The sequence below is a fragment of the Macrobrachium nipponense genome, chromosome 9 (assembly GCF_015104395.2).
Source record: "Macrobrachium nipponense isolate FS-2020 chromosome 9, ASM1510439v2, whole genome shotgun sequence".
In the NCBI taxonomy this organism is placed as follows: domain Eukaryota; kingdom Metazoa; phylum Arthropoda; class Malacostraca; order Decapoda; family Palaemonidae; genus Macrobrachium; species Macrobrachium nipponense.
Window position 1 is genome coordinate 91,138,899 of NC_061110.1, and position 17,882 is coordinate 91,156,780.

The 17,882-nt window shown below is 38.6% G+C and overlaps 1 protein-coding gene across 1 annotated transcript in view; it reads left to right on the forward strand.

Moving 5' to 3' along the window:
* LOC135218009 (nitric oxide synthase-interacting protein homolog) overlaps window positions 1–17,882 on the forward strand; it is a 50,240-nt gene that overhangs the window by 4,848 nt on the left and 27,510 nt on the right. The window contains exon 2 of the mRNA XM_064254155.1: window positions 9,927–9,945. The gene's annotated coding sequence lies outside the window, so the exon portion shown is untranslated. The remainder of the gene's footprint in view (window positions 1–9,926; window positions 9,946–17,882) is intronic.

Genomic DNA, 17,882 nt, shown 5'->3' on the forward strand with positions numbered 1-17,882 from the left:
CAGCCGAGCGCTGGTCACTCCCAATCTCAGGATGATCCTGGTGGCTCCCAAACGACCTCAAGCCGTTTGGTATCCGGACCTGCTGGCTCTTCTTGCGGAAGAACCGAGAGAGATGCCCCACTGGCACAACCTTCTAGCCCAGCCACACGTAGAGCGGTACCACCGAGCAGTCAGTCCCTACAACTTCACGGCTGGCTGTTATCCACCATCTCTTTGCGAACGAGAGGCTTTTCTCGCAGCGCAGCAACAGAGATGGCTGGACAACGTCAGACAGTCCTCTGCAGCTGTGTACCAGGGGAAGTGGGGCCGTCTTCTGTGGTTGGTGTCGTAGACGGGGTCTATCTCCTCTCAGAGCCACTCTTCAGCAGGTAGCGGATTTCCTCGTGTTTCTTCGCCGAGAGAAGCTCCTCTCAGTACCCACAGTTAAAGGATATAGAGCCGCCCTGGCGCTCGTCCTAAAAACTGAGGGGGGGACTGGACATCTCGAACTCGTTCGAGATCTCCTTGCTAATGAGGAGCTTCGAAAGGTCTTGCCCACCCAGGGAACTCAGGCCCCCTGAGTGGGATGTGACTCTCGTCCTTAGGAGTTTGACTCGAAGACCATTCGAGCCACTCCGAGAGTCGTCAGACAGGGATCTGACCCTCAAGACCCTCTTTCTTGCTGGCCCTGGCATCGGCGAAGAGAGTAGGGGAACTTCATGGTCTGTCCTTCAATGTTAAACATTCCAGGGGCTGGGGATCTGTGACGCTCGATTTCGTCCCAAATTTCGTAGCTAAGACTCAGAATCCGTCGATCCCTGACGACAGGTTCGAGTCTTTCACGATCCCCTCCCTAATGGATTTCGCCGACAACGATACGGATGAGATGCTGCTTTGTCCTGTGAGGTGCGCTACGGCGCTATCTGAAGAAAACTCGACACCTCATGCCTGAGTGTCGACGCCTCTTCGTTAGCACTGGGGTGACCAAGAAAGAAGTATCCAAGAACACGCTTTCTTTCTGGCTGCGGGAGGTGATCAGGAGAGCGTACGAGGCTGATGGTAGTGACGACATCCGTACGCTCCGACCGAGAGCCCACGAAGTCAGAGGTATTGGACCCTCTTTGGCGTTCCGTAAGAACTTCTCCGTGGCGCAGTGGTCCTGAAGGCAGGTGTCTGGGCCAACCAGACTACTTTCACGTCCTTCTACCTTCGGGATATTGCCCACAAGTCCTTGGATACTTTTTCCTTGGGACTGTGGTGGCTGCTCAACACGTTGTGTAAGCTTACCCAGCACCCGAGCGAGGCAGAACAGCATCGATTCCTGGTGTGACTGTAGGAATGAATGGTTGAATGAGAGTGCGACTGCTTCTCTTCTCCATCTTTCTCTCTCTCTACCTGTGGGCAGAGGGTCACGGTCGTCACCATGCTGGAAAGGAATCCGATGCAGTAAGCTACTCGACCGAGCTCCAATCTATCCCTTTAGTTAGGGATAGAAGCAAATATCCTCCACTCCCTCCAACAAGGGGGAAGGAGTGGATGCCTACTTGAGACAAACCCATAACTTTATGTTGGCTCCTGTACAGGAACAAGTTCTTGCAATGCTGGTACGAAGAGATACGCTTGCCTCTCTCTTAGTACTTGGCTCAGAGGTCTGACCATTGATCCTGCGGTGCACACCCGATCAATCGGACAGAGGTTTGGATCCCTCCCTTGCTCTTACGACCAGGGAGGCATTCCAGGTTGGACGAACACCAGTCTGTTCACCAAAAGACTCAGATTCCACCCACCAAGAAGTGAGTCTTCCTATTGTTAAAGGACCGAGGGTTTGTATTACGTATCGAACAAATGACAATTTGTCGAAAATTGCATTTTTCCTAACTATACAAACCTGAGGTCCTTTACATATAGTCCCACCTCATACCACCCCTCACTCTGCAACTTTTTGCATGGGCCCTAAAGCAAAAGTGATTCTTCACCGACGATCGGACAAGCAGTTAACTACCGTTCTCCCCCTTGTTCGAAGCTACGACCGTCCCAGCTGCCGCTAGTTACCTTCCTATTGTTAAAGGACCTCAGGTTTGTATAGTTAGGAAAAATGCAATTTTCGACAAATTGTCATTTTTCCTTTATGACATTAAGATTAAATCATGGTGTTAATGCCCCACGTTGATTTTGTACTCATCAGTAATATCAGAGGTTTAAAAGAACAATGTTTTCATGTCTTAAATTTTATGAACAAACTAGGCCTACTAATGGCTGCCTTGACCAGGTTAGGACCATAGAGTTATACTAGTCAAGGTTAGAATGCCCTATCATTATCTACCTGTAGGGCAAGTAAGCTTATGAGTAGGCCTATCCTTGATGAAATAATGGTGTTTCATGTTTATATAGGGTAAAATACTGAATGGCTGACCACCCTCCCGAAAAAGTACACTAAAACTTCGTGTAACCCAGGATAGACATTATAGTCAAGAGCCAGCATCCGTCGAAGCAAAACCTCGAGTCCTTATCTCTCGAAGTAAGATTTTTCTCCAAAGTTACAAATTACTAAGGCCATAGGTAATTTCCGATTATCGGGAAGGTGGTTGCGCTATGGTAGAGGCTGGCCATTCGCAATTTTACCCTATATATTCTAATTTTATATATAATTTATATTTCCTTTATGCTATTTTCATACCATACATAGTACAGCTACTATTTGTATTTTTATTTTTGAGATGCCCATGGAACGACATATTTAGAAAAAAATGTTGCATGGGTGTAGATATTGTTGGATGTATTTAGAATTTTTATCCAAGTCTAATTAGCTAGACGGTATAGTAATTCTTTTTCGTGAAGTTTTTGTCATTGCCAAAATCATTGTTGGGTAAATTACTACTCATTGTTTATGTAGATTTGTTGCCAAAATCATTGTTGGGTAAACTACTCATTGTTTATGTCGATTTAAGTGGACCTCGACATACGAAAGGCTCAACTTACGAAAAATTCGAGTTACGAAAGCAAATACGAAGATTTTTTTGGCTCTACGTACGAAAATTGTTCAGGATACGGAAGATTGTTGCTGTACAGTCCCGAGATTCACCCGGACCACCGATAACAATTTTAAAACTCGCTCACCGCCAACTGAGTAGACTCGCCACCATCCTCCCGCTCTCCCATTGGTTCCTGATGCTAGTCACCACCATAAGATCCTGCTCTCCTATTGGTCAGCATTTCTCCCATGATCCCATCATGCATCTACGTAGCGGCGTGCTTTCTCGGCCACTCGGCAGCAGCATCGTTATCGTAAGCACGCGGAATTCATTCGTTCTATACGATTTCGTTTATTAATGTAAATTTGTTAGTGATTTTGTCGTAGTACTACTTTATCGTGTTGTGTGAGAACTTTACTACATACGTATACATACTACATAACTTAATTATGTACAGTATATACGTAGTCATGGGTCCCAAGAAAGTTGAAGTAGGAAAGAAGAGGATGCTTTCTTTGGAGACGAAAATGGAGATTATCAAGAAGTATGAAGCTGGCATGCAATTGAGTGTGATCCCCAAGGAATATGGCCGAAATCCATCGACAATAGGCACCATCCTTAAGCAGAAGGAAGCCATGAAAGCAGCTACACCTTCCAAGGGTGTGACTATTTTGTCTAGTAAGAGTAGCCACATGCACAAAGAGATGGAAAGGCTGCTTCTTGTCTGGATAAAAGACAAAGAAATCGCTGGCGATACGATAACGGAGACGGCAATCTGCCACAAGGCTAGCGCTATTTTCGGCGATTTGATTGCTCAGGCCGAAGACGACATAGGAGAAGGGACATCGACGCCAACCCCAGAGTTCAAGGATTCTCATGGGTGGTTCGAAAAATTTCGTAAACGGACTGGTATCCATTTGGTGGTGCGGCATGGGGAGGCGACCAGCTTGGACATGAAAGCGGCCGAAGCCTTCATTAAGACGTTCGACAAGATGACGATCAATGAAGGCTATAGTTCTCAGCAAGTCTTCAACTGTGATGAGACTGGCCTTTTTTGGAAAAAAATGCCTCGTCGGACGTACATCACGGAGGAAGAGAAGAAGCTACCCGGGCATAAGCCTATGAAAGACAGGCTTACGCTCGCACTTTGTTCAAACGCCAGTGGGGATTGCAAGGTGAAGCCCCTACTTGTCTATCATTCGGAGACTCCTTGAACCTTCAAGGCCCACAAAGTGCTAAAGGAGAAGCTTCCAGTGATGTGGAGGGCTAATGGGAAAGCCTGGGTAACGAGACTTTTGTTCACCGAGTGGGTAAATCTGTGTGGAAGAGAAGCGCCTCCCTCTGAAATGTCTGCTGTTGTTGGACAATGCCCCTGCTCACCCGCCTGGCCTCAAGGAAGATATCCTAGCGGAGCATTATTTTATCAAGGTTCTTTATCTTCTGCCTAACACCACCCCTCTCCTCCAGCCCATGGACCAGCAAGTGATATCGAACTTCAAGAAGCTGTATATGAAACATCTTTTCAAGAGATGTTTCGACATCACCAATACCACAAACCTCACCTTGCGTAAATTTTGGAAGGAGCATTTCGATAATGTGATATGCATCCGACTCATCGATCAAACTTGGCAGGAGGTTTCGAGGCGAACCTTGAATTCTTTGTGGAGGAAACTCTGGCCTGATGCTGTATTCGCCCGAGACTTCGAGGGATTTGACGTGGGCAAAGCTGGTGCTGCAGATTCAGGAACAGTTGACGATCCTGAAACTGTTTTGCAACCAGATCTTGACAAGATAGTTGCACTCGGCAAGTCCATGGGGCTGGTCGTCGACGAGGATGACATCAATGACCTTCTCGAGGAACACCAAGAGGAGCTTATGACGGATGACCTGAAGGAGTGGGAGGCCATGCAACATAATGTCGTTCAAGAAGAGTTCTCTAGCAGCGGCGAAGAGGAGGACGACGACCCTATGACAACATCAGAAATTAAGGATGCTCTAGCTGCTTTTCATAAGGTGCAATCATTTGTTGAAAAGACACCCCCCGAGAAGCCTTACACAGGTCGTATGCTTGCGCAGTTTGATGACGTTTGCCTGAGTCGTTTCAGGAACATTGTGAAAAGTAGGCAGAAGCAATCTTCCTTGGATAGTCATTTTTAAAGAGGCCTTTAGTAGGAGTAAGCAAAAAGAAAGATCCAATTGATACTACAACAAAACAGAAAGTTGAAAGTGGTGAAGAAATTGAAATTTTGTAAAAAAAAAAAAAAAAAAAAAAAAAATGTAAAAATTAAAAAAAAAAAAAATTTAAAAAAAAAAAAAAAAAAAAGACAACAAAAAATTTAATTTTAAGTTTTTTGTAAGTTAAGTGCTACAGTTTTGTTAATGTGTTTCGTAAAGTTTAGTTTATGTTTCCTGACATTTTTTAATGTGTTTCGTAAAGTTAAGTGTACGTACTATAAGAAGTTTTCTGCCGTTTGTCCTCCTCCTCTGTCACCACTTTCGGAGACAGCCTCACTCAAAAGGTAAGGTTCCACATTTTACTACGTACGTATGTATGTACGTACAATATTTCTTGTATACCATGTACACTAATAGATACACTTTATTTACAGGTACATATTAGTACTAGTACGTATTAAGTTAGGTATTGAATGGTCCAGATTGTTGTAGTATTTCATTGTTTATTGGTCAATGTAGCTTTATTATAAAATTTACTGGGGTGTTTTTGTAGGGCTTGGAACGGATTAGGCATTTTACATGTAAAATGCGGTTCAAGATACGTAAAGCTCATGTTACAAAGGCCGCCTCGGAACGGATTGATTTTGAATGTCGAGGTACCACTGTATTTTAATCTTTTCTCACTAGTACCTACTATTAGGGGATCCATGTGGGAATTCAGGGTACCTATTTTGTTAATTACTGTAAAATCTTAATTTGATGGACTTGATATTCAGTTCTGCCCTGGAAGGTATATATTAACTTGTTACATACATCTACTTTCTAACCTACCAAAGTGGTGGGGGGTGGATGGCTGTTTGATGAGGTTTTTAATCCATGGAACACCACCTAGCCTAACCTTACTTTAAATGCCATGAACCACAGAGAAACTATTGTAAATATATAATACATTAATTTGTCCAAACACAGTTACCATATTTTGTATTTATCTACGATTGTTATCTTGAGAGAGTTTTATGGATTTAGGACTGATATTGTTGGTGGAAACCACTTGTTATTTTATATGCCTCTTCTTTTTTTTAATCCAACACTCATGTGGGTTTGCCACTGGAAAACTGTTTTAGGAGAAGTTAATTATGAATGAATTGCTCCAGCAAGGATGGCTGGAATTGTAGGAATTCCATGATGAAAGATTGTATAACCACATACTAATTCTTGTGTATATGTAGCACAAATATGTAGAAAGGACATTTCAACGGGATAGATACCTCTGACGTAAGTGACACAGCATGTCAGGTCCTACCTGACTGGGCCCTGGCCTCTGACCTTTAAGCCCAGGCTACATCCCATATCACTGAACATAGTTAGACTGTTCAATCTGCTCTCAGGCTGATGAACTGTCTCCCACAGGAGCATTTTCGGGCAGGTGAAATTTTTTCCTTTTCCAGAAGAGGAGGCATCAATTAATTATATATATATTGATATGTGCAGATTTCTGTGCTCATGAGTAATATATTTATGACAAATGCTAAGGTTTCATTCATGCTCTCCAAAGGAAGTTTATTTCATTGCCTCATCAAGGAGTAGAAGAAAATTAAGAAAAAAAAACTTGTAATTAAAAGAATTCTTTGATTGTGGCAATATTTTTTTTGAATAAAATTTCCCTAAGAGAAGGCCTTTAACCTATCTTGATATTATTATTATTATTATTATTATTATTATTATTATTATTATTATTATTACTTATTATTTATTATTATTATTATTTTTTTATTTTTTTTTAATTTTTTTATTTTTTTTTTTTGCTCTATCACAGTCTCCAATTCGACAGGGTGGTATTTATAGTGTGGGGTTCCGGGTTGCATCCTGCTCCTTAGGAGTCCATCACTTTTCTTACTATGTTGTACCGTTTCTAAGGATCACAACTCTTCTGTGCATTAGTACCTGGAGCTACTTCAGCCTCTAGTTTTTCTAGATTCCTTTTCAGGGATCTTGGGATCGTGCCTAGTGCTCCTATGATTATTGGGTGTACGATTTCCACGGGCATATCCCATATCCTTCTTATTTCTATTTTCAGATCTTGATACTTATCCATTTTTTCCCTCTCTTTCTCTTCAACTCTGGTGTCCCATGGTATTGCGACATCAATGAGTGATATTTTCTTCTTGACTTTGTCAATCAAAGTCACGTCTGGTCTATTTGCACGTATCACCCTATCTGTTCTGATACCATAGTTCCAGAGGATCTTTGCCTGATCGTTTTCTATCACTCCTTCAGGTTGGTGCTCGTACCACTTATTACTGCAAGGTAGCTGATGTTTCTTGCACAGGCTCCAGTGGAGGGCTTTTGCTACTGAATCATGCCTCTTTTTGTACTGGTTCTGTGCAAGTGCCGGGCATTCACTTGCTATGTGGTTTATGGTTTCATTTTTCGTATTGTACTTCCTACATATGGGAGAGATGTTATTTCCGTCTATCGTTCTTTGAACATATCTGGTTCTTAGGGCCTTATCTTGTGCCGCTGTTATCATTCCTTCAGTTTCCTTCTTTAGCTCTCTCCTCTGTAGCCATTGCCATGTGTCATTGCTGGCTAGTTCTTTAGTCTGTCTCATGTGTTGTCTGTGCATTGGTTTGTTGTGTCAGTCCTCTGTTCTGTTTGTCATTCTCCTGTCTCTGTATATTTCTGGGTCTTCATCTACTTTTATTAGTCCTTCTTCCCATGCACTCTTGAGCCACTCGTCTTCACTGGTTTTCAGATATTGCCCCAGTGCTCTGTTCTCGATGTTGACGCAGTCCTCTATAGTACTTAGTAGTCCTCTCCCTCCTTCCTTTCGTGTTATGTATTGTCTTTCCGTATTTGCTCTTGGATGTAGTACTTTGTGTATTGTCATGTTTCCTGGTTTTCTGATCTATGCTGCGGAGTTCTGCCTTCGTCTATTCCACTATTCCTGCGCTGTATCTGATTACTGGCACTGCCCATGTGCTTATGGCTTTTATCATATTTCCGGCGTTGAGTTTTGACTTGAGTATCGTCTTAAGTCTCTGCATATATTCTTTCCTGATCGTGTCCTTCATCTCTTGATGTTTTATATCCCCTCCTTCCATTATTCCCAGGTATTTGTATCCAGTCTCATATATGTGTTTGATGTTTCTCCCATCTGGTAGCTTTATCCCTTCAGTTCTCGTTACTTTGCGTTTTTGTATGTTGACTAAGGGGCATTTTTCTATTCCAAACTCCATCCTGATGTCTCCAGATACAATTCTTACAGTCTGGATTAGGGTATCTATTTCCTTGATGCTCTTACCATACAGCTTGATGTCGTCCATGAACATCAGATGGTTGATTCTGTTGTCTCTTTTCTTGAGTTGGTACCCGGCATCCATCTTCTGTAGTACTTTTGTCATGGGAATCATGGCTACTACGAAGAGTAGTGGGGACAGTGAGTCGCCCTGGAAGATCCCTCTCCTGATATTAACCTCTGCTAGATTTATTCCAGAGCTTGTAAGTATTGTATTCCAGTTGCGCTTTGTATTTTTGAGGAAGCTGATGGTGTTTTCCTCTGCCCCATATATTTTCAAGCATTCTTTTAGCCACGTGTGTGGTATCATGTCGAAGGCTTTCTTATAGTCTATCCCAGAGCCATATATGCCATGCTTAGTTTGGTTTTCCTTCTCCTACTGTTATTCATTATCATTTTGTCTATCAGGAGCTGGTCTTTTGTGCCCCTACACTTCCTTCTGCAGCCTTTCTGTTGGTGGGGGATGGTGTTTGTCTCCTCTAGGTAATTGTATAGCCTTTCACTGATGATACCTGTTAGTAACTTCCACATTATTGGTAGGCAGGTGATAGGCCTGTAGTTACTGGCTATATTTCCCTTACTCTTGTCTTTTTGTACTAAGGATGTTCTTCCTGTGGTCATCCATTTGGGTGCATGGTGATTTGAGATACAATGCTGGAGTTGTTCTGCTATTCGTGGGTGTAGGGCCTTGAAGTTTTTGAGCCAGTATCCATGGACTTCATCGGGACGTGGGGCTTTCCAGTTTGGCATTTTCTTTAGTTGGTGTCTGACTGTGTCTGCCGTGATCTGTGTGAATCTTTGTTTTATTCTCCCTGTTTCTTCTGCCTTGACTTCCTGGAGCCATGTTGCATGTTTGTTGTGTGATACCGGATTGCTCCATATGTTTTCCCAGAGTCTCTTACTTGGTTCGGCTTCAGGAATTTCATGGTGGTTGTCTTCCCCTCTTAGTTGGCTGTATAGTCTTTTCTGGTTGGTTCCGAATAGTTTGTTCTGTTGGTATCCCATATTCCTGTTCATGTACCGTTGGATCTTATGTGCTTTGGCCTTAAGCCTCTGTTTTACATCTTCTATTGTGCTGTTTAGTCCCCTCTCTTGTACTTTGTATTTCTCGTTGAGTACCTCCCTTGTTTTCTTGCTTCTTAGCCTTTTTTCTGCCATATCTTTCAGTTTACTATTATTATTATTATTATTATTATTATTATTATTATTATTATTATTATTATTATTATTATTATTATTATTTAAATGGCCTCCTGTTATTGCTACTAATATCTATGATTTTGCTATTTTAAGATTTTCTCACTTAAAATGTATTTCAAAAGCAAAAAAAAAAAAATTATTTAATCACAACATGACTTCTTTTGGGGGGTTTTGGGGGGGGGGGCAAATTTATAAGTCTCTTAGGGATTTGTTTTGTATTTAATTATTATTATTTTATTGTAATATTACTGGTAATACCTTTATTAACTATTATGTTAATATTCTTCTTTTTCTCCCCACAGGTGTACAAACTTCACAAAGGTAAGTTCACCATGACATACGTGAGCCTTAATTTTAGATTGGTCCATTGTTTGATTTTTAATCTTGTAGTCATTGAAGAAAATTGTTGAGGAAAACTGCATGTGGTTTCATTATTAGTATGTTATGAGTATTGCACTTGGTATGTTGTTTTCTGTTTGTTTGTGTAACGTGTGTAATTTGAAAAGAATTATTTTTTGTAATATTAGTCGAAATTTTATCAGATGGTGGTCTGTGAATTTAATGCCAAAGAAGGCAGTATTATCTAGTGCCCATCTGAGATTTTTGCAACCTATACACAAGGACCTTTTGAGGAACATTTTTTGGGGGAAGGTGGGATATGGAGGGTATCAATTGCTATCCATATTTGGTACGTTTGACAGTTTTGTTTTCATACTGGCTGTGGTGTGGGAACAGCGGTATAGATTTATTTAAGAAATTTTTTTTGCCACATGGTTTGTATATTGTACATTCTGTGTATGTATTCAAGGTCTAAAGTTATATTTTAGGCCTAAACAATATTTGTAGATTATAAATGTTTTTTTTAATAAAGCACATTGTTATTTGCAAGAGGAGGTTCTATCTTTTTAGTACGTAGAATTTGCATGGTAGCAAAGGCTCACTGTATATGATGTTACTTTGAAGGCTACTCTAGAATAGGAAACAGTTGTTATCTTAATATATTTTTAAAATTTGTCGTAGCAAATATAAGTACTTTCAAGCAATATAAATTGTTTAAGTTTTTGTTAATTGATAATTAATCAGATAAAGACCTAATAGCATTCCTTGTATATAATACCATTTATCGAAAGTTGCAGCCTCAGCGTAGTTTGCATCACATGCATAGTATAGCAAATGTATAAGTTGCTTTTGGAAATGTTGTTGTCCTTCATTTCACAGAAAAGGGGAAAGGTGGAGGAAGTTGCTTTTTGTTGGTTGATGTATGTTTGTTTAGGTTTTAGCCAGTATGCTCACTTGTGTGCCGGTTTCCCCGTTTCAGAGCAATATATATGTTTGCTTTTCTCGTTCTCCATTAACGCTTACTTGCTCATTCAGCCTACCACAGCTCAGCTCTCATGTTTCAAATTAAATTGCTTGTTTGGCATGCGCGATGCGTTCGTTAGTGTTAGTGCTTGCTCCCCTATGAAATGATGTGGGCTATTACATTTTGACCATGTTAAAGAAAGTCTTTGAAAGTGCTAAAGAAAAAACTTAAAGAGTAAAGCAAGATTCTGAAAGTACCAAAACTTTCGTAGCAAAGTTTGAATTAGTCAAGATTTTGGAACTGAGAAAAGAAAACTATATCAGAGTCCTATATTTGATCAAGTGAACAATTACGTGACAAAGCCTTGCTATGAATTTGTGAAGCAAAATTTCTGAGGCACTTGGTTGCGAAAGTTAAACCAGTTGTATTTAGATTTTTAAAAATTATTTTGTGTGTCAGACTACTTTTTTGAGAGATTTGCCGTTTTGTGTAGAATATTTTATAGTTGAATGAAGCCTTCAAAGTTGCATCCATGGCGAAAAAAACTAAAAACTTGGAGGATGGCTGCAGTTGGTGAGTGTTACAGATTTTTATTTTATTCAGTTCTCGTATTTCCCTGGTTTCTTACTTTCAGAGCATATAATTTGCACATCTGTATATTGTTTTAGATTTTATCATTTTAAGGTTCGGTATCTGCATCATGTTGCTTTGCACTCTTTCAAACCTCTTTGCGAATGTGATGATTAAATGTCATTTGTTCATTTACAATTTTTTTTTCTCTACGATTTCATCATAAATAGTTACTATAAGTTTTCAGATTAGTAGTAATGTATATTTTGTTGCAATGATTTTAAGTACCATCCGTGCCATTTGGTTCACTTAAATTGTAAATATTTGCTGAAGGTATATTAAATGACAGTATAGTTTTAAGTTCTGCTATTGCTTCCATACTGAGCATTGATAGGTAAGGTCCTTGCAAGTTTGGCTTATTTGAGCAATTTAAAGATACCCAGACCATTTCGATTACCCTGACCTTGCCCACGTTTTGCCCTACAGTCTTGTTTTTGTTCTACTATTTCATCGGGTTATTTTGTGTACTTTTCAACTGACCATTTACAAGCTCGTGCATTCCGCTCTTTCTATAACTATTTTAAATTGTGTTACCGTTAGCCGGTTTTTATATGAGTATTTTAAGTATTTCACACTTTTGATATCAGCATTTCAGTAAGAGATTATGAGTTACTGATAATTGTACGGAGATTAGTACACTGGAATTTGATGACACTGACAGGGGTGTCTCATTGCTCTTAATTTCACAGACTTATATATATATTATATATATATATATATATATATATATATATATAGAATATATATATATAATATATATATGTATATATAGTCCACCGTTAATTATATAAATGTTCGTAATACAATTTCTAAAGATATTTCATTTATATCTCTTGATCTACACATAGTCACCATCTATGGATGGACTCTTTCTCTTACCCATTACTCTTTTAATTGTGATCCTAGCCAAGTGCTTCTGGGGTTTGCACAATGAGTCTGTAACATTTCTGTCAACTGTTGTAGTGGAGGGAGGATAATGATGACTGTAAATATACTCTTCATGTTTTATTGAATATCTTAAACACTGATAGGTGTCTGCGTCAATGACCATTGTCTTTACATTGATGATTCACCAGTAGTAGCGCACTTCCAGCGGTGCACCGTAGGCATGACGTAAGGTTCTTTGCAGCGTCCCTTCGGCTCCTAGCTGCAACCCCTTTTCGTTCCTTTTACGTGACCTCCGTGCATATTCACCTTCTTGTATATTTCTTTCCACTCTCTCCTAACGGTTGCTTCATAGTGTAACTGCGAGGTTTTCCTCCTGTTACAACGTTACACCTCTCTACTCTCAGTTTCCCTTTCATCTCCGAATGACCTCATAGGTCCAGGGCTTTAGTAGATGCTCACTCTGACAAAAAGTTTGTATATCCTTCCATCAGAGAAAGGAAGTAGTTAAAAGTTCCAGGCCTAAGTCAGAGCAAAGCAAGACAGCTTTTGAATGCTTATTGCTAACGGTTGTACACGAGTGACTGCCGAACATTCACCTGAAAAAGCTTTGTTAGTTTGCCTGTTTGCTTCGTCATTTAAATATATTGAAGAACCTCCACGGTTGTCTGCGAAGGGACAAAGATCGGTTGATTATATTGTGACGTTGACGTAAGACCAGGTTCGATGGCAAGAACTTATTGGAGTTTTGGAAATTGTTAGTTTTACCGAATGTGTCTGGTACCTAGGGGAGGGGGTGGGGGATAACATTGAATCACTTCACTTTTAGACGAGGATATTCACATCTCCTGTGCTTTACAGCAAGTATTATATGGGACGGTCACCCACAAGTTTACAAAAGCCTTAGGTATAGTATGCCCTTTTCGTTTTAGGATTTTAGCGTTCTTTCTCGTTTTCATCCCTTGCTAAAACCATTTCACTTGATTATCGTTCTGAAATCTTTCCTTTTTTTTATCACCATTTCATTTTCTGGATTGTCAGTCAAAACGTTAGATTAGTAACCGCACTATCTAGTAACTCGCTGTCACTTTCATTCTTAAAACTCATATCTAAATCGTTCGATAACACTTTCTTTTTGTTAAGATGAACGAGAACGCACATCACATTCGTCACGCACCCTCTGTAGAAGTACTTTTGTCTGCACGGGCCCTCGCAAGTCGATGCTTTGAGAGAGGAGAGTTTATGCTGTAGAAAAACGCAAGTGAAGTTGAGTCTGCAAACTCCGTCTGGGAATCTTTTCTCGCACTTGCCAGGACAGGGCCTGAATGGCGCCACAATAAGACTGCAGTTTGGGCCGTCGCAGCTGCACAGAACGAGGACACTTAAAGCGGAGAAACACGCAAATATAGTCATTAAAACGTTTATGTCCAAGATTCTCGCCATGCCGTGGGTCGCAGGATACTTTTCTCTCTTATTTTCCGATTCCTTGGATAAGCCCTGGTCTAATTTACCTCTTCGACTGCCCAGCTCACGAAGAAGGACCATTGGAACGAGTCGCACAGGCACTGAATTCGTGGCGTGTGCGAGGTCTGTTATATACTGAAAACTTGCAGCCAGGTGGTGGTGGTGTCATGATGTACGGTGATGACAGCCTTTTGTCCAGTATGCCGTGAGTGAGTCACACGCAGACAAATATTAGGTCTGTCGATCTTCTCTGCCGGTTGGCGTGAAGGTAGAAAGATTAATAGCTAAATCATAAGCATTCATACAACTAATGGCTCCATCTTCAATGAGGATGTAAAGATAGTATTAGATTGTATACGTGATTTTCTTTTTCTCTTTTTTTCCACCGAACGCGGCCGTTATGACGTCATCTGGCGACCCTCCACGGTAACAATAGAGCTTTCCATTTACTGGTTGGGTGGAGCTGGACCTCTGCAGGATATAAATGATTATATCTTCCTGTTTTCACTCTATTGGCTGCAATTGCATTTGCATCACAGTCGGTATCATAATTTTTTTTCTTTTTTTTCCACGTAGCTACAACATTGAGCCATGTCACCTTGCGAGCTATCACCCAGCAACATTCATGGGTTGGCAATCGAATTAGATGAATATTTGCAAGTATGATCAAAATTAACCTATTTTTACTAATGTGCAAAGGATTAGCTATGTGCCGTTTTAATACAAAAACTATATTGTGTATGTTTAGACTCCAGAGGAACATAAAAACAGTAAACACACAAAAAAAGATATAGGCCTACTGGTATTTTATCTTTTTGTTACAGATGAATATTTGTATGATCAAAATTAACTTTTTTTTTACTATTGTATAATTGAGTAGTTATGTTCCATTTTAATACTAAAACTATTTTGTGTATGTTTAGACTCCAGCGAAACATACAGACAGTAAACACCAAGAAAAAAAGATATAGGCCTACTGGTATTTTATCTTTTTGTATACTGATGAATATTTGTAAGTATGATCAAAATAAATTTTTTTTACTATTGTATAATTGAGTAGTTATATTCCGTTTTAATACTAAAACTATTTTGTAAACACCAATATATATATAATATATATATATTATATATTATATATATCTATATATATATATATATATATAGATATAATATATATATATTTATATAGGCCTACTGGTATTTTATTTTTTATATGCATCTTTCAGTGTAGGCCTATTAGAAACATTTGTAGGTGCATATCTGTATTTAGGTACATAGCTATATTTTCTGTCTGTCTTCAGTTAAACCAGAGGATTTGCATAGGCTTGTGGTAGGTGTCACAGGATCACGTGAGACTGACAGGTGCAGCTGTCAATCGGTTATCATGGCAACAGTCGTTTTCTGGGTAAACCGATATTCGAGGAGCTTTTTATCGATTCGCAGAATGATTCATCTGGTACAAAGGAATTTCTCTCTCTCTCTCTCTCTCTCTCTCTCTCTCTCTCTCTCTCTCTCTCTCTCTCTCTCTCTCTCTCTCTCTCTCTCTCTCTCAGTATGTATATGGATACAGGTATATACATTTTAATTACCAATATTGTTTATGTATTATCCTGTTTTAGGAAAGATTGCCTTTTGTTTATTTTAGCCTGCCCTTCCTTCGTCAGTTTAATTACCAATACAGGATAATTCTTTATTAGAATAAAGGAATCTGACGAATATTCGTCATTATATCCAATTTTTATTTATCTTGTTTTTTGAGGTTTTCTTGTTAAAAATGAATTTTTATATTGAACTATATATAGTATATATGTGATTTTCAGACCTTTACATTTTACGTATTTTCCAGAAAGAAATGCATACTTTACTTTGTGCTTCTTTTCATGTGCATTAAAATAAAGATAATACATTTGTTAGAATAATCATGCTAAAAACAAGTATATTCTGCGTCGCGTGGAAATATGATTTTAGGCTGTGTGAACTTGTCACAAGAGAATTACTCATATTTCATGCATTGTTCTTTTGTGCAACTTAATTTGGGATATTTCAATGGCTCTCTTGCAAAATTGCGAAATCAATTTGGAAATTTTTAAAAACCCTTACTAATTGGACTTCCTTACTCTGTCCATAAATAGGGTGGTGTTCTCATAATAATTATAAAAGAACGAAACATATGTATAATTATACAATGCCTGTTATCTCTCCTGCTTAAAGAACACGTCACCCAGATTGATAAACTGTAGTTAACCCCGAACCCCCCCTTTCTGTTTTTGTATATAAAGGCCTGTTAACTTCTTTTTATATGCATTCTGAACTTGAAAATTTAGAATATCTACAAAAGTACTTACTCCAAGTCCCTGGTTCAGTTACTTTTCTACCGTGGATTTAAGTGTTATATATATACGTATATATATATATCATTCGAGCTACAAATGTCCTTTAATATCTAATTCGCTCTACCTCGGAATTGATATATTTTCATATAGTATGTACCGAAGGGGAATTTTTAGTTGATAATTATTATCAACTAAAAATTCCCCTTCGGTACATATATGAAAATATATCAATTCCGAGGTAGAGCAAATTAGATATTAAAGGACATTTGTAGCTCGAATGATTTATATAAAGCAAGGTGATGTGATAATTATTCACACACACACACACACACACACACACACACACACATATATATATATATATATATATATATATATATATATATAATATATATATATATATATATATAATATATTGCTACTGTCAAAATGCATATTTCCCCTCTTTGACTGTATAAAGTATTGTGTATAAGATTTTGCAACATTTTTTCAGATTCCTAAATAGCTTAGAGATAGGAGGTTTTAAACTTGTGTTCAGATTTTGCATAACATAATGTAAAAGAATATATATAACGTAGAATGTAGAAAGAGAGAGATTTTCTTTGTTTGTTCAAAGCTAGTAACTTTTCATCTCCTTGAGATTAGAGGAACTCCGAGATCTCCGTTTGCTTTCCTAATCTGTGAACACATTTGATTAGAGACCTCGAGTCTTCATTGTGTTTTGGGATTCTGTCATCACGTATGATAAGGGACTTCTGCTTCAATCGATCGAGTCGAGCACGTGTCTTTTTTTAACAGACTGGTCTCATACGCATATGTCTTTGTCAAAGCCACGTGCAGATTACACATTTTGTATGTAAAGTTGCGTAAGATTTCGAAGCTTCTAGAAAGAATTGTTGCCCAAAATGTTTTGTGTCATCTCCAGTCCAGCTTCCGTAAGGGATAAGAATTTTATTACATTTTAGATACTCGAGGCGTTCACATCTCTCTCTCCCTCTCTCTCTCCATTGCATAGCACTTTTGATTTTAAAGTAACGTAACGATTTCGTACTGATTGAATGGTCACTCATAATTTGTAAATTTCAGATTTGATATTTCCTAGAGTTTATTTAGTGTTATTTAGTGGTTTTTGTGGAATCTGAACAAACATTGTTGCGTAACGGCGCCTGGTTTTCTGAAAGTGTGAAACAAGCTGCAGCAAAAGAAAGAAAGAAATTGGTATACCAAAAAGGTAAAGTGTGTTATATTTTTATTAGTTGCAACTAATAATTAATAAGAACAGAGGTTTGGTAAAAACTAATGACTAATAACTATTGGTTACTATGGTTTAGAGAACTGATAACTAATAGCTACAATGGTTTTAGAGAAATATTTGCATTTTTACACATTGCAAATTTTTGTGCTTTGTTTTTATTCATTTGAAGTGATTTTTATTTTTTATGCATTTGTCCATTTTCTTATTGAAGTGTGTCTTTTTATTTTATATCCTGTGTGATTAATACTTTTGAAATTTTGGTATTTTCCACATTTTTCTGTGTTTTCATTTGCATTCAATTTAATTAACTTAGTTAACTTTCATTGCTGAATCGTTGCACATTTAATTGAATTTAACACTTGTGAATTCATTTGCATTTACTTAGAAT